The sequence below is a fragment of the Oncorhynchus keta genome, chromosome 2 (genome assembly GCF_023373465.1).
Source record: "Oncorhynchus keta strain PuntledgeMale-10-30-2019 chromosome 2, Oket_V2, whole genome shotgun sequence".
Taxonomy (NCBI): Eukaryota; Metazoa; Chordata; class Actinopteri; order Salmoniformes; family Salmonidae; genus Oncorhynchus; species Oncorhynchus keta.
In genome coordinates, this window is record NC_068422.1 from 51,123,572 (window position 1) to 51,151,465 (window position 27,894).

At 44.2% G+C, this 27,894-nt stretch overlaps 1 protein-coding gene and 2 long non-coding RNA genes across 3 annotated transcripts in view; 1 reads left to right on the forward strand and 2 right to left on the reverse strand.

The window, feature by feature from the left end:
- The window catches only part of LOC118402328 (palmitoyltransferase ZDHHC16A-like), a 213,449-nt gene that overhangs the window by 54,016 nt on the left and 131,539 nt on the right, over positions 1-27,894 (forward strand). The window lies entirely within an intron of this gene.
- On the reverse strand, positions 5,715-12,824 carry LOC118362003 (uncharacterized). Its single transcript, XR_008078766.1, has 2 exons — positions 6,411-12,824; positions 5,715-6,288 (listed from the first exon to the last, which is right to left on the reverse strand). It is a non-coding gene; the product is annotated as an uncharacterized LOC118362003 (long non-coding RNA).
- On the reverse strand, positions 20,298-23,771 carry LOC127911501 (uncharacterized). Its single transcript, XR_008078757.1, has 2 exons — positions 23,215-23,771; positions 20,298-22,892 (listed from the first exon to the last, which is right to left on the reverse strand). It is a non-coding gene; the product is annotated as an uncharacterized LOC127911501 (long non-coding RNA).

Genomic DNA, 27,894 nt, shown 5'->3' on the forward strand with positions numbered 1-27,894 from the left:
GTAAAAATTACGTGTGTCATGCACAAAGCAGATCTCCTATCTGACTTGCCAAATTATAGTTTGTTAACAAAAAATGTGTGGAGTGGTTGAAAAACGAGTTTTAATGACTCCTTCCTAAGTGTATGTAAACTTCTGACGTCAACTGTAATTAGAAGACAAGGAATACTTTATCACCCATTTTGTGGAAATGGAAATTAGTATTTTTTCTTTCACCCACATTACTCTATCTCTACATCTAGTAATAGTCTGTCTATCATAACCACTGACTCGAAGAGAGCCTTTTGCTTGCTCTTTGGGGTCCAGGTCATACATGCTGATGTGAGAAGGGCTTTATAAATACATCAAGGGCTTTATAAATACATTAATCAATCAAACAATTGATTACATTTGATTGATGCTAAAGCAGAATGATGTATCTTTCTTCACCCTACAGATGATGAGGGAGAGATTAAAGACATTCTGGACGAGGCTGGAGTCAAGATTGTGAGTATCCACCAAAGTTGCCTTCCGTTTTTCCACATGACTGTGCTCACTGTGGCAGCTTCCCTTCCTATGAGTGGTACACTACCTACCCATGTCCCAAATCAATCAAATCAAGTTTTTAAAATCAAATGTTATGTGTCACATGCTTCGTAAACATCAGGCGTAGACTAACAGTGAAATGCTTACTTACGGGCCCTTCCCAACAATGACTGCCTTGCCTGGTTCACCAACTATTTTGCAGACAGAGTTCAGTGTGTCAAATCGGAGGGCATGTTGTCCGGTCCTCTGGCAGTCTCTATGGGGGTGCCACAGGGTTCAATTCTCGGGCCGACTCTTTTCTCTGTATATATCAATGATGTTGCTCTTGCTGCGGGCAATTCCCTGATCCACCTCTACGCAGACGACACCATTCTGTATACTTCTCGCCCTTCCTTGGACACTGTGCTATCTAACCTCCAAACAAGCTTCAATACCATACAACACTCCTTCCGTGGCCTCCAACTGCTCTTAAACGCTAGTAAAACCAAATGCATGCTTTTCATCCGTTCGCTGCCTGCACCCGCACGCCCGACTAGCATCACCACCCTGGATGGTTCCGACCTAAAATATGTGGACATCTATAAGTACCTAGGTGTCTGGCAAGACTGTAAACTCTCCTTCCAGACTCAAATCAAACATCTCCAATCTAAAATCAAATCTAGAGTCGGCTTTCTATTCCGCAACAAAGCCTCCTTCACTCACGCCGCCAAACTTCGACTTCGGCGATGTTGTCTACAAAATAGCTTCCAATACTCTACTCAGCAAACTAGATGCAGTTTATCACAGTGCCATCCGTTTTGTTACTAAAGCACCTTATACCACCCACCACCTTATACCATACCACCCACCACCAAAGTTGGTGGGGGAGACTTTTATCTCCCCCACCAACTTTAAACATCTGCTATCTGAGCAGCTAACCGATCGCTGCAGCTGTACATAGTCCATCGGTAAATAGCCCACCCAATTTACCTACCTCATCCCCATACTGTTTTTATTTATTTATTTTTCTGCTCTTTTACACACCAGTATCTCTACCTGCACATGACCATGTGATCATGTATCACTCCAGTGTTAATCTGCTAAATTGTAATTATTCACCTACCTCCTCATGCCTTTTGCACACAATGTATATAGACTCTTTTTTTCTGTTTTTTCTACTGTTTTATTGACTTGTTTATTGTTTACTCCATGTGTAACTCTGTGTTGTCTGTTCACACTGCTATGCTTTATGTTGGCCAGGTCGCAGTTGTAAATGAGAACTTGTTCTCAACTAGCCTACCTGGTTAAATAAAGGTGAAATAAAAATAATAATAATAACAATAATAAATGCAGAGAAAAGGAAAATAGAGAAATAATAGAAAAGTAAAACACATAACAATAAAATAATAAATACCCAAAGATAACTTGGCTATATACACGGGGTACCAGATCTGAGGCGATGTGCAAGGGGACAAGGTAATTGAGGTAGATATGTACATATAACTAAGAGTAAAGTGATGGACTATAACTATGACAGACAAAATGAGAGAAAAAAATCCAGAAAATCACATTGTAGGATTTTTTAATGAATTTATTTGCAAATTATGGCGGAAAATAAGTATTTGGTCAATAACAAAAGTTTATCTCAATACTTTGTTATATACCCTTTGTTGGCAATGACAGAGGTCAAACGTTTTCTGTAAGTCTTCACAAGGCTTTCACACACTGTTGCTGGTATTTTGTCCCATTCCTCCATGCAGATCTCCTCTAGAGCAGTGATGTTTTGGGGCTGTTGCTGGGCAACACGGACTTTCAACTCCCTCCAAAGATTTTCTATGGGGTTGAGATCTGGAGTCTGGCTAGGCCACTCCAGGACCTTGAAATGCTTCTTACGAAGCCACTCCTTCGTTGCCCGGGCGGTGTGTTTGGGATCATTGTCATGCTGAAAGACCCAGCCACGTTTCATCTTCAATGCCCTTGCTGATGGAAGGAAGTTTTCACTCAAAATCTCATGATACATGGCCCCATTCATTCTTTCCTTTATACGGATCAGTCGTCCTGGTCCCTTTGCAGAAAAACAGCCCCAAGGCATGATGTTTCCACACCCATGCTTCACAGTAGGTATGGTGTTCTTTGGATGCAACTCAGCATTCTTTGTCCTCCAAACACGACGAGTTGAGTTTTTACCAAAAAGTTATATTTTGGTTTCATCTGACCATATGACATTCTCCCAATCTTCTTCTGGATAATCCAAATGCTCTCTAGCAAACTTCAGACGGGCCTAGACATGTACTGGCTTAAGCAGGGGGACACGTCTGGCACTGCAGGCTTTGAGTCCCTGGCGGCGTAGTGTGTGGATGGTAGGCTTTGTTACTTTGGTCCCAGCTCTCTGCAGGTCATTCACTAGGTCCCCCTGTGTGGTTCTGGGATTTTTGCTCACCGTTCTTGTGATCATTTTGACCCCACGGGGTGAGATCTTGCGTGGGGCCACAGATCGAGGGAGATTATCAGTGGTCTTGTATGTCCTCCATTTCCTAATCATTTTTCCCACAGTTGATTTCTTCAAACCAAACTGCTTACCTATTGCATATTCAGTCTTCCCAGCCTGGTGCAGGTCTACAATTTTGTTTCTGGTGTCCTTTGACAGCTCTTTGGTCTTGGCCATAGTGGAGATTGGAGTGTGACTGTTTGAAGTTGTGGACAGGTGTCTTTTATACTGATAACAAGTTCAAACAGGTGCCATTAATACAGGTAACGAGTGGAGGACAGAGGAGCCTCTTAAAGAAGAAGTTACAGGTCTGTGAGAGCCAGAAATCTTGCTTGTTTGTAGGTGACCAAGTACTTGTTTTCCACCATAATTTGCAAATAAATTCATTAAAAATCCTACAATGTGATTTTCTGTTTTTTTTTCTAATTTTGTCTGTCATAGTTGAAGTGTACCTATGATGAAAATTACAGGCCTCTCTCATCTTTTTAAGTGGGAGAACTTGCACAATTGGTTGCTGACTAAATACCTTTTTGCCCCACTCTATATTCTCATCCCATTCCTTTACTAGATTTTGTGTATTATTTTTTTTTGTGGAATTTGTTAGATATTAGGTTTTGTGGAATTGTTAGATATTACTGCACTGTCGGATCTGGAAGCATAAGCATTTCGCTTCACTCGCAATAACATCGGCTAACCGTGTGTATGTGACCAATAACATTTGATTTGATTTGATGACGGCCAAATGCAGGCGGTAAGATTGAACTTTTATCAAAATTGACCTTATATTCAGAGAAATACCAATGATACTGTAATAGGTTCTGTAAGTGAGAGAGGGAATGTTCTGGGTTCATTAGAAATAAGATAAGGTCGTCCGCAAAAAGTGCTAATTTATGGGTATGGCGGCCCACCTCAAATCCATGTATGTCAGGGCACGTTCTAATGGCCTCAGCCAACGGTTCGATGGCGAGAGCGATGTGGTGGAGGCTAATTGGGCAACCTTGTCTATTCCCCCTATAGAGAGGGAAAGGATGTAATCCCATTGGTAGCAATCCTATTTTTTGGAGATGTGTAGAGTGATTTTATTAAATTTACAAACACGGTGCCTAAACCAAACTTTTCCAAGACGTGAAAGAGATATGGCCATTCGACCCTATCAAAGGCCTTTTTGGTATCGAGGGAGACCGCGATACTAGGTATTTTGTTTTTGTTAGCAAGGTGTATTATATCAAAAAACCTTCTGAGATTATTAAGGGGCAATCTATTAATTATGAAGCCAGTCTGATCTGGGTTGACCAACAGGGGGAGACATGACTCCAGTCTCTTAGATAGCATCTTGGTGACCAGTTTACAATCTGTTATTAAGGGGATAGAGTGATCTATAGGAGGCGCACTTTAGCGGGTTTTTCCCTTTCTTGTGAATTACTGTAATCACAGCTTGAGATAAAGACTCTCGAAAGAATTTGTCCTCTCCGGCTTTTTTAAGTACCTCCATAAGGTAGAATAAAGACTCAATAGGTAAATCAGTAAGAAGATACATTAAACACAACAAAACATCCTTCCTCTCCATGCTAAAAATAACGTTTAGCTGAAAATGTTCATAAATTATTAGTCTATAATTAGACTATAAGTGTTAATGTTCCATTAGCAGGAAAACACCATTCTCAAAAGTGACCACAAACGCGATTATGCATGCCAGTTAGGCTTACACCCGTTGTAAAGCGGATTAATGTGCTTCCTTTTATGAAGTTATTTGGCCACTTGAGTTGTGATACAAAATTATCAAAACATATAGGCCAATGGGCTAGGCTACATAAGGTGTGACTCTGATTTGAAAAAGTCAACAAAAAAAAGAATGCGCTTTTTGCCTTAAGCTAAATGATAATACATAATTCAGAAGTGATAATATGTGACTCTTTTCAGGAAACTAGGCGTATGTCGCGCATCACTACTACACAGGAGCACCATTTGAACGTCAACTTAAAAAATATATCAAAATTGCCCCTTCTGGAACATGTGAACTTTCATCTGCCTTAATAACAAACGTGTATGCCATATGCCAAATACGCATAAAATTGTTCAATTATGAGCCTAGTTGGTTAAGCTACAGAAAAAGACAGCAACTTTCCCACTAGCCATGATTGGTTGAGATAACGAGTGGGTTAGACATGCCGAGAGATGAGTTCGGATTGGTCTGCCATGTACTGCGCTTCTGTCTATAATATGAGCTCGTCAGTATGTGTAGGTAATCCTTTAACGCATATTTTTTTTAAGATGTCACGCAGTAGAAGTGCATAAGTGTTGCTCTCCACTTTTTGGAGGACTGAGTTTTGAAATCAGTTTTAAGTATGATAGCAAAGGAGATGGAGATAATTCTGCCGTTTGATTTCAAATAGTCAAAATGAGAACACACAGAAGGCTGTTGTGTCAGCCCACTAAGCTAAGGACCCTGGGACTAAACACCTCCCTTTACAACTGGATCCTGGACTTCCTAATAGGCCACCCCCAGGTGGTAAGGATAGGTAACAACGCATCTGCCACGCTATCCTCAACATGGTGGCCCCTCAGGGGTGTGTGCTCAGTCCCCTCCAACACCATCATTACGTTTGCCGATGACACAACTGTGGTAGGCCTGATCACAGACAACGATGAGACAGACTATAGAGAGGAGGTCTGTCATGTGTCAATGTGCAGCGGTCAGGACGGTGTCAGGCATAGGACACATAACTGAGTAAAAGACCTACTTTACTCGAAGAGAAACAACAACATTTCCACGCAGGGAAAACACACCAGCTCACAGAAGTCTTGAACACTAAACAAAGAACAAACACGCACAAAACCATGTGGGAACTAGAGGGTTAAATAGGGAATAACAACATACACATCAGGTGTGTACACTCAAGACAAAACAAATGGAAAAATAAATGTAGATCGGTGGCAGCTAGAAAGCCGGTGACGACGTCTGCCGAACGTCGCCCAAAAAAGGAGAGGCACCAACTTTGGCGGAAGTCGTGACAGTACCCCCCCCCTGACGCGGATCTCCAGCAGCGCCCCGGCACCAGCCTTGGGGAGGACGCGGCTCAGGGTGATCCGGGTGGAGATGATGAAATTCCTGCAGTAAAGGAAGGGTCCAGGATGTCCTCCACTGGCACCCAGCATCTCTCCTCCGGACCGTACCCCTCCCACTCCACGAGGTACTGAAGGCCCCTCGCCTGACGCCTTGAGTTCATGATGGCTCGCACAGTATACGCCGGGGCCCCCTCGATGTCCAGAGGGGGTGAGGAACCTCCCGCACCTCAGACCTGAGGAGAGACACATGGAACGAGGGGTTAATACGGTAATCAGGGGGAAGCTGTAACCTATAACATACCCCGGACTTTAACTCTTTAAAAATCTCCTCAGGACTTTAAATGGCCCCACAAACCAGGGACCCAGCTTCCGGCAGGGCAGGCGAAGGGGCAGGTTTCGGGTCTAGAGCCAGACCCGGTCACCCAGGGCGTACACCGGGGCCTCTGCTGTGGCGGTCGGCGCTCGCCTTCTGTCATCTGATGGCCCGTTGCAGGCACACATGGGCAGCATCCGATTGTCTCCTCCGAGCACCGAAACCATTCATCCACCGCAGGTGCCTTGATCTGGCTCTGATGCAACGGTGCCAGGTCCGGCTGATAACCTAGTACACACTGAAATGGAGACAGGTTAGTGGAGGAGTGGCAGAGGGAGTTTTGGGCCATCTCTGCCCAGAGGATGAAAGCCACCCACTCGTCCTGGCAATAGGACCGCAGAAACCTACCCACATCCTGGGGTGGAAACCTACCCACATCCTACCCAACTCTCTCCACCTGCCCATTACTCTCGGGGTGAAACCCTGAGGTCAGGCTGACCGAGACCCCAGACGTTCCATGAACGCCCTCCAGACCCTCGATGTGAACTGGGGACCCTGATCAGACACTATATCCTCAGGCACCCCGTAGTGCCGGAAGACATGTGTAAACAAGGCCTTCGCAGTCTGTAGGGCTGTAGGGAGACCGGGCAAAGGAAGGAGATGGCAGGACTTAGAAAACCGATCCACAACGACCAGAATCGTGGTGTTTCCTTGTGAGGGAGGAATATCCGTCACCAAATCCACCGATGGGTGTGTCCGCAGCCGTTGTGAAACGGGTAGGGGTTGTAATTTCCCTCTGGGCATGTGTCTAGGTGCCTTGCAATGGGCGCACACCGAGCAGGAGGAAACAGAAACCCTCATGTGGGCCACCAGTACTTCCCACTAAGACAGCGCACTGGCCGACCGATACCAGGATGACCAGAGGAGGGTGACGTGTGGGCCCATCAGATCAATCGATTCCGGACATCAGACGGAGCGTACAGACTCCCAACTGGACACTGGGTGGGAGTGGGCTCCGCAAGTAACGCCCACTCGATGTCCGGGTCAACCTCAACATACCACCGGTGCCATCAGGCAAGAGAGTGGGATCCGTGGACCGCTCCTCTGTGTCATACATCCGGGACAGTGCATCTGCCTTCGCGTTCTGGGAACCTGGTCTGTAGGATAGGGTGAAAACCAAACGGGTGAAAAACATGGCCTACCTTGCCTGGCGAGGGTTCATTCTCCTCGCTGCCCGGATGTACTCCAGATTGCAGTGGTCAGTCCAATTGAGAAAAGGGTGTTTAGCCCCCTCAAGCCAATGCCTCCACGCCTTCAGAGCCCTGACAACAGCCAACAGCTCCCGGTCCCCCACATCATAGTTTCGCTCCGCCGGGCTGAGCCTCTTCGAAAAGAAAGCACAGGGACGGAGCTTTGGTGGCATACCCGAGCGCTGGGACAGCACAGCTCCTATCCCAGCCTCGGACGCATCCACCTCTACTATGAATGCCAAGGAGGGATCAGGGTGAGCCAGCACAGGAGCCGAGGTAAACAGAGCCTTCAGGTGACCAAAAGCCCTGTCCGCCCCAGTTGACCACTGCAGTCGCACCAGTTCCCCCTTCAGCAAGGAGGTAATGGGAGCCGCCACCTTATCAAAGCCCCGGATAAAGCTCCGGTAGTAGTTGGCAAACCCTAAGAACCGCTGCACCTCCTTTTCCATGGTTGGAGTCTGCCAATTACTCAAGGCTGAAATGCGTTCATTCTCCATCTCCACCCCTGACACGGACAGGCGGTACTCTAGGAAGGAGATGGACTGTTGGAAGAACAGACATTTCTCAGCCTTGACGTACAGGTCATGCTCCAACAGTCAACCAAGCACCTTGTGCACCAGGAAGACATGCTTGGCGCGTGTAGCGGAGTATATTAGAATGCCATCTATATACACCACTATACCCTGCCCGTGCAGGTCTCTGAAAACTTGTCTACAAAGGATTGGAAGACTGATGGAGCATTCATCAACCTGTACGGCATGACGAGGTACTCATAGTGCCCAGAGGTAGTACTAAATGCCATCTTCCACTCATCCCCCTCCCGGATATGCACCAGGTTGTAAGCGCTCCAATTTGGTGAAGAAGCGCACCCCGTGCAATGACTCGGTCACACTGGCTATGAGTGGCAGCGGGTAACTATACTTCACCGTGATCTGATTTATACCTCTATAGTCAATGCACGGGCGTAAACCTCCATCCTTCTTCTTCACAAAAAATAAACTAGAGGAGGCAGGTGAAGTGGAAGGCCGAATGTATCCCTGTCCCAAAGATTCGGAGACATATGTTTCCATAGCTGCTGTTTCCTCCTGTGACAGAGGATACACGTGACTCCTGGGAAGTGCTGCGTCTACCAGGAGATTTATCGCACAATCCCCCGTCGATGCGGTGGTAATTGAGTCGCCTTCTTTTTATAGAAGGCGAGAGCCAAATCGGCATATTCAGGGGGGATGTGCATGGTGGAGACCTGGTTTGGATTCTCCACCGTAGTTGCACCAATGGAAACACCTATACAGCTACCTGAGCACTGACGTGACCATCCCTTGAGAGCCCTCTGTTGCCACGAAATAGTGGCGTCATGATAGGCCAACCAGGGAAGCCCCAACACCACAGGAAAAGCAGGAGAATCAATCAGGAAGAGACTAATTCTCTCCTCATAACCCTCCTGCGTTATCATACGTAGTGGAGCTGTGACCTCCCTAATAAGGCCCGACTCTAAAGGACGACTATCTAAGGCATGTACAGGGAAGGGCACATCAACAGGAACAATAGGGATCCCTAATCTAAGTGCAAATGAACGGTCAATAAAGTTCCCATCTGATCCTCAATCTACTAGCGCCTTATGCTTGGATTGCGGGGGAAACTCAAATTCTATACATACACACATGTGCGCAACAGGGATCTCTGGGTGAGTCGGGTGCCTACTCACCTGGGATGATCCACCAGTGCCCTGCCTGCTACCTCTCCAGCACTGACCAGCAGTGTGCCCTCTGTGGCCACAGGTGGTGCAGGAAACACCCCCGCCGGTCACCCTTAGAACAGCACCTGGGGGATTGACCCCGATCCGGGTTGGGGGATGCTGGGGGATGGAATGGACGGACCCCAATCCGGACATCCGCGAAGCGGACCAACGCTGCGTCTATTCCTCCCCATTCGGCGCTTTCCCAGACAAACAGGAGATGAGGGCGGACACACTCTGGTATTCCGAGGGAGCCGGGTGGGCGGTCGCCAGGTAGAGCTCCAACTGGAGTAGGAACCCCTGGCACCTGGCAGCCGTCCCACCATATGCCCTCGGGAGCGAGAGCCGAATCCCATTGGGTCCAGGTGACGGAGGGGTGGACAGTGGTGTGGGTTAGGGTGAAGTTGATGGGGGTGTGGGAAAACCCTCTCTCTCCCATCGCTCCATGGTGTGCGGCACAGCCATGGTGGATGCGCTCCTCCACTGGTAACGGAGGACTGGGTGCACCTGCTGACTCCATACGAGGTGCGTGTTTCTGTCATGTGTCAATGTGCAGCTGTTAGGACGGAGTCCGGCGCAGGACACAGAACTGAGTAAAATACTTACTTTACTCGAAAAGAAACATTTCCACGCAGGGAAAACACACCAGCTCACAGAAGTCTTGAACACTAAACAAAGAACAAACACATGCACAAAACCATGTGGGAACTAGAGGGTTAAATAGGGAATAAATTATAACGTAATGGGAACCAGGTGTGTACAATCAAGACAAAACAAATGAAAAAAGAAACGTAGATCGGTGGCAGCTAGAAAGCCGGTGACGACTACCGCCGAACGCCGCCCAAACAAGGAGAGGCACCAACTTCGGCGGAAGTTGTGATAAGGTCAGAGATCTGGCAGTGTGGGTGCCAGGATAACAACCTCTCTCTCAATGTGATCAAGACAAAGGAGATGATTGTCGACTACAGGAAAATGAGGAACGAGCACACCCCTCTTCTCATCGACGGGGCTGTAATGGAGCAGGTTTGGAGCTTGGTGTCCACATCACCAATGAACTATCATGGTCCAAACACAACAAGACAGTCACGAAGAGGGCATGGCATCACCTATTCCCCCTCAGGAGAAAGATTTGGCATGCATCTTCAGATCCTCAAAAAGTTCTACAGCTGCACCAGAGAGCATCCTGACTGGTTGCATCACAGCCAGGTATGGCAACTGCTCGGCCTCTGACCGTAAGGCTCTACCCTATCACAGGGGCTAAGCATCCTGCCATCCAGAACCTCTATACCAGGAGGTGTCAGAGGAAGGCCCTAAAAATTGCCAAAGACTCCTGCCACCCTTGTCATAGAGTGTTCTCTCTGCTACCACACGGCAAGTGGTACTGGAGCGGCAAGTCTAGGTCCAAAAGGCTTCTTAACAGCTTTTACTTTAACACTTATCTTTCTTAAAACTGCATTTTTGTTTAAGGGCTTGTAAGTAAGCATTTCACTGTAAGGTTGTATTCGGCGCATGTGACAAATCACATTTGATTTAATTTATAAAATCAAAATGTTTTTTTTTTAATTAATAAAAAATACATCTTCAAACTATGGGCATGCATGGCATCTGTGACAGAGAGGGAGAAGTGTCCATCAGTCTAAGAGAGTCTAGCTAACTAGATTTTCAGACATTACACGTTTCAAATTTTTGTCAGAAAGTCCTCTTCATTTCAAGTTACTAGCTCGCTAACATTAGGTGGCTGGCTGGCTAGCTAGCTAGCTAAAGTTACGTGTATGATCTATGTAGTAATATTATTCGTATCTCAGAGTCTTTGCATTGCTAGTTATAGCCTAATGCTAGCAAGCTAACATTGAACCAGGTTGGTTAGCTACCTGCAGATTCATGCAGGGTAGTAACGTTATGAGTTGGGATTATGGTTCATTGTTTAGCTAGCTAGCTACATATCTAAACAAAAGAGTAATATTCAAGTAACTATTTCAATAGAATGTTTGATGTCACTGCGACAACTAGTCAATAGACATAGCTGGTAAATTAGCTCGGGTTATCTACTCCGATTTCAGAGCACCCTCATCTGAGTGTGCCAGTGCACAGAATAACTGTCAAATTTACGAGTGCTCAACACCCGTTCAATATGGCCGGTGTCAGTAAACATTGGCAAAAAATTAATTAAATTGTTTCCAGCAGCACAGTTGCAGTGACCAACACTCTAGATAACATAAGCCTTACCAGCTCTGCAATTGTGAATATAATGGTCAGAGTGAGCTGTTCTCTTTTTTTGTGTCTGAAAGTAGCTAGCAAGCTAGTCAATGTTAGCCAGTTAGCTTGTGTGCTTGACTGATGTTGTTAGGTCAGAACGCTTCGATCAACCATACCTTTTGTCCAGACCGTCCAGTGTGCGCTCTAAGCACTCCGAGAGCAAAACACTCCGAATTTACGAATTCAAATCTGACAATGCTCTGAGTTTACCAACGCCCAGAGCACACTGGCACTCCAGATAAAACTTACGAACACACCTGTAGTATAAGCCAGCCTTTAGTCTTGAAGTCTTTGGCTGTTTAGTACATAGCTTCACACGTGAATCCTTAAACAGATGGGGGGGAGGGGGCTAAAGCTTAAGAGGGTGTGAACGATGCTGAATGGGTGTTGACGAAGAAGAGTTTTCCAGTAGTTCATCAACTTTGAAAGCAGAATTACTTTCCCATTGTTCCTCAACTATAATGTATGATGCACTGTCTCTACTTTTATCGAATGTTTGAAACACAATTTAAAATTTTTCTACATAAGACCAGAATCAAGCCGGTTGGTCACATATTGTCACCCATCACACTATTCTTGATTTAATCTTGTCTTTGCATATACAAAAAAATATAAACTCAGCAAAAAAAGGAAGGTCCCTTTTTCAGGACCGTCTTTCAAAGATAATTCGTAAAAATCCAAATAACTTCACAGATCTTCATTGTATAGGATTTAAACACTGTTTCCCATACTTGTTCAATGAACCATAAACAATGAATGAACATGCACCTGTGAAACGGTCATTAAGACACTAACAGCTTACAGACGGTAGGCAATTAAGGTTACAGTTATGAAAACTTAGGACACTAAAGAGGCCTTTCTACTGACTCTGAAAAACACCAAAAGAAAGATGCCCAGGGTCCCTGCTCATCTGCGTGAACGTGCCATGCTGCAAGGCGGCATGAGGACAGAAGATGTAGCCAGGGAAATAAATTGCTATGTCCGTACTGTGAGACGCCTAAGACAGCGCTACAGGGAGACAGGATGGACAGCTGATTGTCCTCAATGGCAGACCACGTGTAACCACACCTGCACAGGATCGGTACATCCGAACATCACACCTGTGGGACAGGTACAGGATGGCAACAACAACTGCCCGACTTACACCAGGAACGCACAATCCCTCCATCAGAGCTCAGACGGTCCGCAATAGGCTGAGAGAGGCTGGACTGAGTGCTTGTAGGCCTGTTGTAAGGCAGGTCCTCACCAGACATCACCGGCAACAACGTTGCCTATGGGCACAAACCCGTCGCTGGAACAGACAGGACTGGCAAAAGGTGCTCTTCACTGACGAGTCACAGTTTTGTCTCACCAGGGGTGATAGTCGGATTCACGATTCCCCCCAATAATGCCTGTGAACTTACAGGTGCCTTGGTGGAAGAGTGGGGTAACATCTCACAGCAAGAACTGGCAAATCTGGTGCAGTCCATGAGGAGGAGATGCACTGCAGTACTTAATGAAGCTGGTGGCTCTTGACTCTTGACCGCTGGTGTGGCGGTAATACGGTCACCATAACAGTCTTTGGCCCAACCAAAGTGTCAGAACCAGAAACGTGATAAGCAGGATGGTCCTGTCAAACTACACAGAGAGAGATATCATAATATGTCAAAGCAAAGTAATGTGGTGTCTTGTTTTAATCTAGATTGATATAAATTGAGATGAGTGATGATTTAAGGGGGTCTGGGTATTGTTTATTAGGCATAACACAGAAGAAAATGGATTGAAATCAAATCAAATCACATTTTATTTGTCACATACACATGGTTAGCAGATGTTAATGCGAGTGTAGCGAAATGCTTGTGCTTCTAGTTCCGACAATGCAGTAATAACCAACAAGTACTCTAACTAACAATTCCAAAAAAAACCTGCATAGTTTCCTAGGAACGCGAAGCGAGGCGGCCATCTCTGTCGGCGCCAGAAATATACCAACAGAAATATTGTATTTTGCATTGCTTCAGGACGTGATGCACCAGACATAGCTTTTTCCTTGATGGCCAAAAAAGCTAAATTTTAGTCTATCTGACCAAAGTTCCTTCTTCCATATGTTTGAGGAGTCTCACACATGCACTTTGCGCGAACACCAAAATTTCTGCCTAAAATGACCCAAATGTAACTGCCTGTAGCTCAGGCCCTGAGGCAAGGAATGTAGGATAATATAACACCATAAATCTGGTAAAAGATGATACAAAGAAATAACCTACCGTTCGTTTGTATTTTTTTGTACCATCATCTTTGAAATGCAAGAGAAAGCCATAATGTATTATTCCAGCCCAGGTGCAATTTAGATTATGGCCACTAGATGGCAGCAGTGTATGTGCAAAGTTTAGACTGATCCAATGAACCATTGTATTTCTGTTGAAAATGTTGTATCAAGACTGCCCAAATGAGCCTAATTTGTTTATTAATAACTTTTCATGTTCAAAATTATGCACTCTCCTCAAACAATAGCATGGTGTTATTTCACTGTAATAGATGTAAAATGGAGAGTGCAATTAGAATAACAAGAATTTAAGCTTTCTGCCAATATCAGATATGTCTATGTCCTGGGAAATTTTCTTGTTACTTACAACCTCATGCTAATCGCATTAGCCTATGTTAGCTCAACCGTCCCATGGATGGGACACCGATCCCGAAGAAGTTTTAAGCAATGGCTTTTTTTGTGGCCACTCTTCCATAAAGCCCAGCTCTGTGGAGTGTACGGCTTACAGTGGTCCCATGGACAGATACTCTGCAGCTCCTTCAGGTTTATCTTTGGTCTCTTTGTTGCCTCTTTGATTAATGCCCTCCTTGCCTGGTCTGTGAGTTTTGGTGGGCGGCCCTCTCTTGGCAGGTTTGTTGTGGTGCCATATTCTTTCCATTTTCTTAATAATGGATTTAGTGGTGCTCCGTAGGATGTTCACATTTTCTGAATATTTTTTTATAACCCAACCCTGATCTGTACTTCTCCACAACTTTGTCCCTGACCTGTTTGGAGAGCTCATTGGTCTAAATGGTGTCACTTGCTTGGTGGTGTCACTTGCTTGGTGGTGTCACTTGCAGACTCTGCTGCCTTTCAGAACAGGTGTATATATATACTGAAATCATGTGACAGATCATGTGACACTTAGATTGTACACAGGTGGACTTTATTTAACTAATGATGTGACTTCTGAAGGTAATTGGTTGCACCAGATCTTATTTAGGGGCTTCATAGCCCCTAAATATTCACACACACACTTTTCTGTTTTTTATTTTTTATAACTTTCCATATTTTTTTCATTTCACTTCACCAATTTGGACTATTTTGTGTTTGTCCATTGCACAAAATCCAAATAAAAATCGATTTAAATTACAGGTTGTAATGCAACAAAATAGGAAAAACGGCAAGGGGTATGTACACTTTTGCAAGGCACTGTAGGACGCATCACTGCACTCTATACTTCTCTGTAAACTGGTCATCTCTGTATACCCGTCCCAAGACCCACTGGTTGATGCTTATTTATATAACCCCATTAAGAAGGCGCCGAAGAATATGGCTGATGTTTTACATTCTCCAAACCAATTGTGCTATTTTTTTTTTTTTTTTTGCGTTTTGTGTTACTTATTTTTTTAAACTTATTGTGTACATAATGTTGCTGCTACCGTCTCATATGACTGAAAATAACTTCTGGACATCAGAAAAGCGATTACTCACCTCTGAAACCTTTTCCTTTAACAAGTCCGACGAGAAGGATATCCTACTTTCCCTTGGAACAGGACCAGATCCACGCCTTTGCGAAAAGATGCCGGAAAAGAGGCCGCAGATCGGGCACCCTTCTGAGAATTCAGAGGGGAGCAAGTAAACTCCCATTGCTTTCCATTCTTCTACCTAACGTGCAATCATTGGAAAACAAATTTCATGACCTACGATTAAGATGATACTACCAACAGGACATTAAAAACTGTAACATCTTATGTTTCACAGAGACATTGTTGAACGAAGATACGGACAATATACAGCTAGTGGAATTTTCCATACACCGGCAGAACAGAGACACTACCTCTGGTAAGACGATGGGTGGTGGGGGGTGGTCTTTTTGTCAACTAGAGCTGGTGCACGACTTCTAATATTAAAGAAGTCTCAAGGTATTGCTCGCTTGAGGTAGAATACCTTATTGTGCTCTACAGGAAATAATATCTACCAAGAGAGTTCTCATCTGTATTATTTGTAGCTGTCTATTTACCACCACAAAGCGAAGCTGGCACTAAGACCGCTCTCAACCAACTCTATAAGGCCATAGGCAAAGAAGAAAATGTGCATCCAGAAGCGGTGCTCCTAGTGGCCGGGGACTTGAATGCAGACAAACTTAAATCAGTTTTACCAAATTTTTACCAGCATGTCACGTGTAACCAGGGGGGAAAAATCCTAGACCACCTTTACTCCACACACAGAGATGCATACTAAGCTTTCCCCCGAACTCCATTTGGCAAATCTTACCATAATTCTATCCTCCTGTTTCCTGCTTACAAGCAAAAACTAAAGCAGGAAGTACCAGTGACTTGCTCAATACGGAAGTGGTCAGATAACGCAGATGCTACACTACAGGACTGGAATATGTTCCAGGATTCATCCAATGGCATTGAGGAATACACCACCTCAGTCATCGGCTTCATCAATAAGTGCATCAATGACGTCATCCCCACAGTGACATCCGCATCGAGCTAAAGGCTAGAGATGCCGCTTTCAAGGAGCGGGAGACTAATCCGGACGCTTATATGAAATCCCGCAATGCCCTCAGACGAACCATCAAACAAGCAAAGCGTCAATACAGGATTAGGATTGAATCCTACTACACCGGCTCTGACGCTTGTCGGATGTGGCAGGGCTTGAAAAATATTACGGACTGTAATACCTAGTTGTTTCAAGCAGACCACCATAGTCCCTATGCCCAAGGAAGTGAAGGTAACCTGCCTAAATGATTACCGCCCCGTGGCATTCACGTCGGTAGCCATGAAGTGCGTTGAAAGGCTGGTCATGGCTCACATTAACAGCATCCTCCCGGACACTCCAGTTCGCATACCGTCCCAACAGATCCACAGATGACGCAATCTCAATTGCACTCCACACTGCCCTTTCTCACCTGGACAAAAGGAACACCTATGTGAGAATGCTGTTCATTGACTACAGCTCAGCGTTCAACACCATAGTGCCCACGAAGCTCATCACTAAGCTAAGGACTAAACACCTCCCTCTGCAACTGGATCCTGGACTTCCTGACGGGCCGCCCCCAGGTGGTAAGAGTCGACAACAACACGTCTGCCACGCTGATCCTTAACACTGGGGCCCCTCAGGGGTGTGTACTTAGTCCCCTCCTGTATTCCCTGTCCACCCACGACTGCGTGGCCAAACAAAACCATTATTAAGTTTGCCTATTGGGAGGAGATCAGAGAACTGCCAGTACAACAACCTCTCCCTAATTGTGAGCAAGACTAAGGAGCTGATCGTGGACTACAGGAAAAGGCTGGCCGAACAGGCCCCCATTAACATCGACGGGGCTGTAGTGGTCGAGAGTTTGAAGTTCCTTGGTGTCCACATCACCAACGAACTATCATGGTCCAAACATACCAAGACAGTCATGAGAGCATCCTGACCAGTATCATCACCGCCTGGTATGGCAATTACTCTGCATCTGGCCGTAAGGTGTTACAGAGGGTAGTGCGAATGGCCCAGTACATCACTGGGGCTAAGCTTCCTGCAATACTTACTGGGAGTGGGTCCAGATAGGCGGTGTCAGATAGGCGGTGTCAGAGGAAAGCCCATAAAATTGTCAGAGACTCCAGTCACCCAAGTTATAGACTGTTTTCTCCGCTATCACATGGCAAGCGGTACCGGAGCACCAAGTCTAGGACCTAAAGGCTCCTCAACAGCTTCTACTCCCAAGCCATAAGACTGCTGAACAATTCATAAAATCTCCCCGAATAATTTACATTGACCTCCCCTCCCTTTTGTACACTGCTGCTACTCGCTGTTTGTTTGTTACCTACACCTACATGTACAGATTACCTCAACTAGCCTGTACCCTTGCACACTGACTCGGTACCGGTGCCCCCTGTTTATAGCCTCGTTATTGTTATTCTTATTGTGTTACTTTTAATTATTACTTTTTATTTTAGTCTACTTGGTAAATATTTTCAACTGCACTGTTGGTTAAGGGCTTGTAAATAAGCATTTCACAGTAAAGTCTACACTTGTATTCTGCGCATGTGACAAATAAAGTTTGATTTGATTTAGGCCTATCTGAGATATTTACTGCAGCCCTCATCCTCCACATACAACAACCATTCTACCAGTCACATTCTATTAAAAGGTCCCCAGAGCACACATATCCCTGGTAAAATGCACATAAAATAATTTAATGTTTGGATTCAGTCTTGTGTCAGGTGAACTGTTGTGTCTTCACCTTTGATCTGATCATTTGCCCATAATCTCAGTGTTCTCTTTAAACTGCTACCATGGGTATGCATATGCTTTTTATAGTTCTTCTGTTAGAAACATTTCAATTTGGCCTCGTTCATTTCCGCTAGTGTAACGGGTTAAAAGACGTAATTATGCTTAAAAAGCACATGACCGTTGTATGTTTGGTTGTGTATCTTTTACAAAGCTCTGTCTAACTGAATGTCTAACTGGAGGTGCCAGAGTGACTTATTAATATAATCTCAATGTTTGAGGGCATTTGAGGGCCCATAAGATTTAAGGGCCCATACCCTCTTCCTATCTCCCCCTCCCCCCATGGCTGCAACCACCAACCACCAACCCCCTAACACACACACACACACACACACACACACACACACACACACACACACACACACACACACACACACACACACACACACACACACACACACACACACACACACACACACACACACCCCCCTCAGCCCTGTCACATATGATGAAGACATCATTGCTGCTGTCACACAATCACATGGTGACTGGGAACCTTCTGGAAGAAGCTACACACACTCATGGCAGAGAGCTTATTGATGGGTGGTACGATGGCTCTGTCACCAGGGTACTGACAGGGTACTGATAGAGTGAGTGCAAGTCCCAGAAGGGAGGTACAAGGCTCCCTGGCCCTTTCCTCTCTTTCAGTCTGCTTCCTCTTTTTCCATCCACCCACAAATAACCTTGACCCCCCCTTGCCCCTATGTGTCCCCCTTCCCGCCTCCTCCCTCAATGCTAAACCGACTCACTCTCCTCTCAAATATCAACCCACCAACCCCAACTCTCAATTTAACTTAGAGAGAGAGAATACTACTCTCTGATCTGTGTTGTAGATAGCAGCACTAACAATAGGGAAGGGAAGTCATTCAGTGACCTAATGACAACTTTCCACATTTTACACTTTTTTTCTCCACTTGTTGGCAGTCGACAATGCAACCCTGATAAACCTTACTTTGCTAATCTGTACTGTTAACAAAGATGCATTTACATTCAGCATCACTACATCAAGGGAAAATACGGTATTCTTTCTGACAAAGAGATCTACATATATTTCAGGATGTTGTGTATCATTGGAAATAATCAGAATAAGTGTAAACATAACAGTTTTTAAAACATAGCTTGTCCAAAAAAAGTGGTCTCTTGGCACAACTTATCCTGGGTATGGGGTATGTTTAGCATAGGGACAGGGAGAGTTGAGCCTCCATTCCTCCATACAGAAAGAATTCTTCCAGATTCTTGATATCCTTAGTCTGCGCTTATGGACTGCCCTCTGTCATTCAAATCAAAGGTTTTCAATAGGTTTGCACCAGACATAGCGGCTGGCTGGGGGACAGCGGTATAATTATACGCTGGGCTGGAGGGTAGTTTCTTCCAGCTCCCAGATCTTTCTCTGCCCCTTGAGAAGCTCTCAAACCTGGTGTGGCTCTTGAGGATGCTGGGGTGAAGTGTTTAGACATGGAGTCTCTCTCTCTCTCTCTCTCTCTCTCTCTCTCTCTCTCTCTCTCTCTCTCTCTCTCTCTCTCTCTCTCTCGTTGGTGTTTCATACTGGAGAGGGGATGCAAATCAACGACGCTGGACAGAGTGGAATCAGGTGTGTCAAAAGGCAGTTTATTGGTCAAAGTTATCTTGTCCTGCTGTTTATCGTGCACGGACCTAAGGAATGTGACTCTTGTGAGGAGTCAGAATAATTAGGCCGCTCAGCCAGAGTTTACAGCAGAATGTATACACAGAATAATGTAGGTGGAGTCTCGTCGTGTTGGTCTTCTGACTGGTCCTGAAGAGTTGGAGGCGGGCCTTGCGCTAGCCAGAGCGGGCCCCCTTGGTGCACAGCAAAGTCATTTGCTCTTGGCACCCGACCAGTAGGGGGGTAGAGTGTGAGTGTACAGTGCTTCATGAGATGTTTGTGTGTCAAGGAACGTAAGATAGGGGAAACTAGCAGTGTCTGCTTTAGGCGCAGGTGTTTCCTGTTTATGCAGGAGTGCATGAAAGGGTCAATGTCAGTGAGATAGCTTGGCACTTCTAAGCTCGTTATTGTTGCAGGATGCTCTTTGTAGTTTTACAGGGGAGTAATATTTGCGTGATGGCAGCTGTGTGTCCTTCGGATAATCATGTTATTGCACACAGGCTCTAGACTTGACTGTAACCAGAGCTTTGGTCTGCTAGTAACGCTTCATATTAGATTATTTATATAACACTCTCTCTCTCTCTCTCTCTCTCTCTCTCTCTCTCTCTCTCTCTCTCTCTCTCTCTCTCTCTCTCTCTCTGTTTCTGTCTCTGTCCCTCTGTGACCCCTAGCGCTGAACTGAGACCAGGCAAATACAACATGCATAGAAAACTTCTCACCTCCCTAGTGATTGTGTTCACACACACCAGACGCACACACGCTCTGTCCGTCTCTCCTGCGTGTTTTCCCAGAGTCTAATTAAACCACGTTCCTACTTCTACTCCTCTAATTTTTTCCTTTCCACTCTTTAACCCTCTTTCTCTCTCTGATTACTGTCTAAGCTCGTTAGCGGTGACTGATCACAGCAACAAACGACTTTGTCCCTAATTCGCTCAAACCAATCTACCAATCCAGCTGCAGTGGCAGAGCGCTAGCACTATCGTTACTGCAGGGCTGGAACTAATGCCTGCACGTCCTGTAGCTATACAAGACCATGTAGGATTGAAGTACACATTGGAATAATGTAGTAAGTAGAAGAGTAACTTACCTTCTACTCACTCACAGCAGGAACGTTTCCTCTATACCAGCAGGCCTCTCATCAAAAGATAAATTATCATCTGTTAATTAACATCACATTAATCTTGCAAATTAATACAGAAAATGTGTGTGTATTTGATTTTTATGTGTGTGTGTAACAGTATAGCTTTAGACCGTTCCCTCGTCCATATCCGGGCGCAAACCAGGGACCCTCTGCACACAACAACAACAGTCACCCTCAAAGCATCGTTACCCATCGCTCCACAAAAGCCAGGGGAACTACTACTTCAAGGTCTCAGAGCAAGTGACGTCACCAATTGAAACACTATTTAGCACGAACACCGCTAACTAGCTAGCCATTTCACATCCGTTACACTCACCCCCCTTTTGACCTCCTCCTTTTCCGCAGCAACCAGTGATCCGGGTCAACAGCATCAATGTAACAGTATAACTTTAGACCGTCCCCTCGCCCATATCCGGGCGCGAACCAGGGACCCTCTGCACACATCAACAACAGTCACCCTCAAAGCATCGTTACCCATCGCTCCACAAAAGCCGGGGGAACTACTACTTCAAGGTCTCAGAGCAAGTGACGTCACCGATTGAAACGCTATTTAGCGCGAACACCGCTAACTAGATAGCCATTTCACATCCGTTACATGTGTGTGTGAGAGAGAGAGATATTCATTAGACATGTTCTTAGTATTTATAATTATAGCCTAAATGACACCCCATTTTTCACATAAACGTGTATGTTTGTGTGTGACTAACCCAGAGTGTTTGTGACGTTGAGTTTGATGCTACAGAGGACCTGGTTGGTGTTTCTGGCGTGAAGAAAACAATTCCCTCGAACCACTACCGGGTACAACTCAGAGAAAGAAACAGAAAAGGTAAAAACAAAATGACCCTAAAAAAAGGGAAAGTATATTCTAGGAAAGTATTCTAGTGAAAATCTGTTAGAAAAAATGAGTATCGCAGCAGCACTTCTCTTCCACTTATTTGTCTCATTTGGCCCTGTTTTACATTAGAAAGTGTTCAGAGGCAGTGTGTGTGTGTGTAACTCTTTGCCTGCTCTCTCATGTGCTCTATGCTTAACCTTTCAGGAAGACTAAACTCAAGCAGCAGAAGAACAAACGGCATATGCTTCACTGGTGCTAACGCTAAAAGTACTGCTGTTTACAAATCCCCAACTGCACAGCCGGGAGAGATGTGTGTGTGTGTGGATGGGAATATGTGTGTGTGTGTCTCTGATCTTTTAGTCCCCCCAGGCACCACTAAAGCATATTGGCGTAAGCTAACCAGCATATGCTGGAATGTGTGTGTGTCAGTGTGTGGATGTGTGTACAGCATATGTTGTAGAGAGGGGGGGGGCACTCGCTTAGAAAGCGGTCTGCAGGGCTACCAGCAGAGACAGAGTGGCTCTGACTTTACCTATGGCATCAATGGTGTGTCTGTGTGTGTGTGTGTGATCTCTGCTGTGCACTGATGCATACTCTAGCCTTATCCCTGCTAACATTTGACACACCTTTAACATTTAAAGCTAAAGTGTAAAGTTCACTGTTCAGTGTGTGCGTATGCGTGTGTTCACCACCAGGGAAAAGCAGTGTTTCAAAAAGGTCCAAGCAACTAAAGGTAAAACATTTGAATTCTCTCTGAAATACCAAGTCATCGGAATTAGTCACACACACCTTACCCCTCCCTTTCCTACACACTACATCCCCACAATGAACCTGTCACTACTTCTTTAATTACAGAGATAACACACTCTCTTCCTTCCCTCCTTTTTCTTTCTCTTCTCTACTTTCTCCTCTCTCTTTCCCCCTCGTAGTGGGCAGGAACTGGTGGGGTGTTGGCCGCTGGCATATCAGTACACACACATACCCACACACGCACGCACGCCAACACAAACACACATACACATCCTTGTCAGGCTTGCAGGTACAAATATAAGGTGACAACTCCTGTGTGTGTGGTGGTAGGCTAGCAGCAGATCAGGGCAATGCGTTTGTCTGTGTGTGTTCTTGTATGTGTGTGTTTGTGTTTGTGTAGGGGGGTTTGGCATGTCCAAATGTGGCCACTTCAATCATGTTAGTGCGACAGGACAGAAATGGGGTGCGAGTGGTTGGGGGTACAGGGAAGGGCGGAGAAAAGGGGAGGGGGAGGCAGGGTGATGTTAACAGTCATGTTAAAAACACATTACATAGCACCACTTTCGTTAAGAATTACTCTTTTACACCGTAATATGAAAACAGATAACTTTGACTATATAATATATCTTAATTGAAAATGCATTAAAAAAGTTATAAAAAATATTATTTTACAGTGATTTCAGTTTAATGGACATTGCTTGAAACAGTCTTGCAAATATTATTGCAAAGTGTAAATATATTTAGTCCTACCTTTTTTGGTCCAGTAACCGAAAGGTTGCTGGTACGAATCACTGAGCTGACAAGGTAAAAATCTGTCATTCTGCCCCTGAGCAAGGCAGTTAACCCCACTGTTCCCCGGGCGCCGAAGACGTGGATGTCGATTAAAGGCAGCCTCCCGCACCTCTCTGATTCAAAAGGGTTGGGTTAAATCCGGAAGACACATTTCAGTTGAAGGCATTCAGTTGTACAACTGACTAGGTATCCCCCTTTCCCTTTAATCTAATGTACTGTTAAAGACGTCGTCACATTTACTCCTCTTGATTGACAACTTAACCTCTAAATCTACTTATTCTGGGTGTATGAAACTGTCCAATAAGTCTCTTAGTTTACTGACCATTACTGTTCTCATCAATCGAATAGTAAGTTAGGCTGTTTGGAACATGTCTAGTGACAGGCTGACCAGGCAAGGACATGCCATTCCTGATTAACATATTATTATACAGAACAGTCTTTATGAAGAAGGGTCTCACTCTCTCTCCCACTCTCGGTCTCTGTTTCTTCCTCCTTTTCTTCTCCACTCACTCCCCATATCAGTCTCTCCCTATTTCTCCCTACACACACACACACACACACACACACACACACACACACACACACACACACACACACACACACACACACACACACACACACACCCACACACACACACACACACACGACCTCGCTCTCTTCTCTCACTCTCTCTATTTTCGAGAACTGTTTGATAATTTAATGTTTCTTGTTTGTCTATCTTTTTTATGTATTTGTCTACAAGTTTATATATGTTTACAACAAGCAAGGGGAAGATATCGTGAAGCCGTCTCTAGAGTAATGCAAGGTCTCTTTCATGATCATGTGAAATGTCAATTGCTATGGAAATGTTGGGATGTGTTTTTCAATGATGTTAAAGGTAATTATGATGCAACTATGATGGTGATACGATATGGATAACAATTATCAGCATGACTATTAAGGCTATACTCACTTCATGTTACACACAGACACTCAACCATGAAAATTGGCCGAGTTATTATTTATTTGGAAAGCCCATTATAGTCTTAATCTTATACAGAAAACATACACACTCACACTAAATCACATACAATATCATACACATCAACCTACTCAGATTTACTGTATCTTGTCTCAATTGTCTAACAACTGTGGCACTGGCTCACAGTCAAACAGGCAAGGGAATAAAACAAATATTGCTAGAACCTATTTCTTGAATTCTAAATATCAGAAAGCTCTAATTTTGTCCGTCATAATACCTCTGATGGTAATAACTTTACAAGCACTAATTATGGTCAGTTTAGACTGAGAATAGTATCTAGTTATGGTAAGGGGTAAAATAAGTGTAGCCAGTTATAATGGTGAATATCACATTTCAAAACAACTTTACCACAGTAATTAATGGCCACATTAAAGTTCATGCCAGGCTCCCTCCTACTCACTAAATTGCATTTAAAAAGTTACCATATACAGTATATGTATATAGCATAGGCCACACTGTTTGAGGAAATATATGATTAAAATCATTTTAATGACAACAGAAAAGCAGTAACGGTGCATGGGTAAAAATCATTGGGGAAGCCAAGCCTCCCCACCCCATATTACAACCTGCGTGTTGTGATAATTGCATTGTTTGCTCTATAACCTGTTATATCACAGTCGCAAGGCATATGAATTATAGGCCTAAAGGCAGAGACAATAAGACAGTGGCAGAATATATTCAACCACATCTTTGTTTTATCACAAAACCGGATAGCAGCTTCTGTCCAGGGAAGTCCACAAAGCATATTGCATGTACAATAACATGACCTACAGCATGGTCAAGCAAGTTAATGTTTTACATTTTTTGGACCACTAAACAACTATTGATTTAGAACCACAGAGTTATCGCAAGTCGCAAAGAAAATAGGAACTGCCTCCACTATTTCAGCACCATTTCAACTTCAAAATCACTTGTGCTTAGTCTATTACAGAGACAACTAAAAGATACCTAAAAACAATTGTCCAATAAAATTAAGCTAAATGTGGCTATCCATGGTCCTGATTTCTGTGGGCGTTCACGCATGCACACACACACAAAAATCAGAACCATGGAGAAACGCCAATGCCATACTCTTTCATGTTGACTAAACGGTCACAACAATGTATGAATTAATGGTTGGATCAGAATCCCAGTTATAATCAATGGCCTGTATGGAGAATTAAGTAAAACCACAAGTCCAAATCCCCATCTCCATCCATAGCTCATTTAGGAAAGGGACAATTTTAGCTAGCTATTCACCAGAGGACAACACAACCAGAAGCAACAATTCAAGTTTCTGTCAATGAGGTATGCTCTCAATGGGATTTGATAGGAGTGACACCAAATCCAAGCTGGCTTCCCACTTTTTTTTGGTGTGCCAGGACCATTCCCAGTTGAACACAAGAATGATAGGTCATTTTTTAAATACTTTGTCAAGAGAGCCCAGATGCTCAGCCGGTAACAACGTCATACTCGTTTGGACCAAACAGCATCAGATAGCTGGCCTACAGAGAGACACTGTTTCGCTCGCTTGGATGCTTTATCCTGGGAGATACATTCAGCCTCTTGCGAATTGAAGGGAAACTATGAAACAGGCACATTTATTTATTTTTTGTGGGGTGAAGCCTGGCTTCCCTTGGCATCCATAAATGCTTGCCACTGCAGAAAAGTTACTGGTGGCATAGCTTGTCTCAGGGATGTTTTGTAGATACAGTATGTGAGAAATAATTGGGAAACCGGCCTTTCTGCTCCGGCAAGCAGACCACGTTTCCAAACTATTGAATGGGTTGCATGGCGATATGCAGTGGGGAAAATAAAAATAATGGACACTTGTCAAAGGCACGATGACACTTCTGATGATGTCTGACACTGCAGGGCAAGGGAAGAATTAATTCATTTTAAATGGACCGCTCTTGCCCGGAAATGTGTCACTCGTTCATCTCAAAGGGTGTGTTTTCAGTCATTATAGAACTGTTGTGTGCCTTATGTGCTACAGTCAATTATGATTGTATTTCATAGCTTGGCTAGAAGATAACGCATCCGCAGACATCCTATTATATCAGGTAAATTAAAATTACAATGTATAAGTGTGATGTCTGGGAAAGTTGTAAGCAAGTTAATGTTTCCAAAAGCTAACCAAACAAAAACATCATTACTTTTATGATACGTGTCTGAGCCGTCATGTACATTAGTAGCACAATTTCTAACTTATTTACATTCGTTTTTACTTACACTTGTATGTTGACCTCCATATTAATGTTGGTTTTAAGTTTTGGCAGAACTTTCTTAGCGAATATACAATCATCACGAATTGAATTATGGGGCGTTTTAGGCCCGGAGTAAACATAATTGTACACTCGCAAACTCTATAAAAAAAAACAAGGGCTGAGGGGCTTTACAGTAAGTTGCCAACTTCTCTTGCTTGACTAATCATTTGGACAGACGACAAATATGGCCGCGGGATTCCCAAGGGCATAGGATTCAGGGCCGAGGGCTGTCTACTTTGAGTTTGAAACGCAACCCAGGGCTAAAGACACAGGAATGGCAGCTCTCCTCATCTTTCCGGGACAGTTTTGTTGACTAATATTGCAAACCAAGTCCCTCTTTAGCTCGGCTTCCTCGCCCCAAGCATCCCCTGATGGAATTGTGGAGGACAGGACTCCGCTCAAAATAGGAAGGCAACAGCCAGCATATTTCCTTTTTTCAGTATAAAAACTAATCATGTGAAAGACAAAAATAGTAAATGAAAATCCCAAAAAGCCTATACCACAGTCGGAAGTTAACTAAATGTGTGTAGGCTATTTAACTATCCACGACATTTCACTATGCACAAGAAAGTTCCCTTTTCTCTAGCCTCGTAATTACCAGACTTCATTTGGACTTCAACATGAATTGCCTTGCATAAAAAGTTAATCTTAAGATCCACAATTATTTTATGCTTTTTATGCATATGCCTTAAGGTGGTGGGGCCATAGAATAGATGGTTTCACATAAAAATACAAATAAACATTGTTATGCTTGGTGAAAGTTGCAATTAAGCCTACTTAAATGGATTTTAAATAAAAAAAAAACATGGAGGGCACACCAGTTAGCGGCAGTGGCTAGGCACACACCACAGGGCACAGCGTTAATTGTCACCAATTACTGTAATCAAGGTGAAAGCAGTGTTGGAAATGTGTCATGAGATTTTATTGTACTGGTTAGTGAGAGCAACTTTCTGGTGAAACGTTCATAAGTCTACTCAAATGTTAATTATTGATTCATCCACAATGTCTGAAAATAAGGATGCTGAATTGATTCGATTGTAGCCTATGGACGTAAAAGGTTAAATACATTTTCCATACAATTTATAAATCTTCCTATTGACTTTTGTTGAAATATGACATGTATGAAATTAACTAAATAATGATTGGTAATGATAGTAAATTTGAGTTTCAGGAAATGCATTAGCTCTGTAGAAGTTACATATTATATATATATATATTATATATTAAGTTACAGTACATTGCATAGCAGAGAAACACAATTTGGCCTCTCACTGGGGTGATAATAATGATAGGCTACTGAGGGGCTGTACAATGTTGCATTATCTTATCCAAGGGGTCCAGCCTTGCCATTGGGCAATTATACCAGAACGT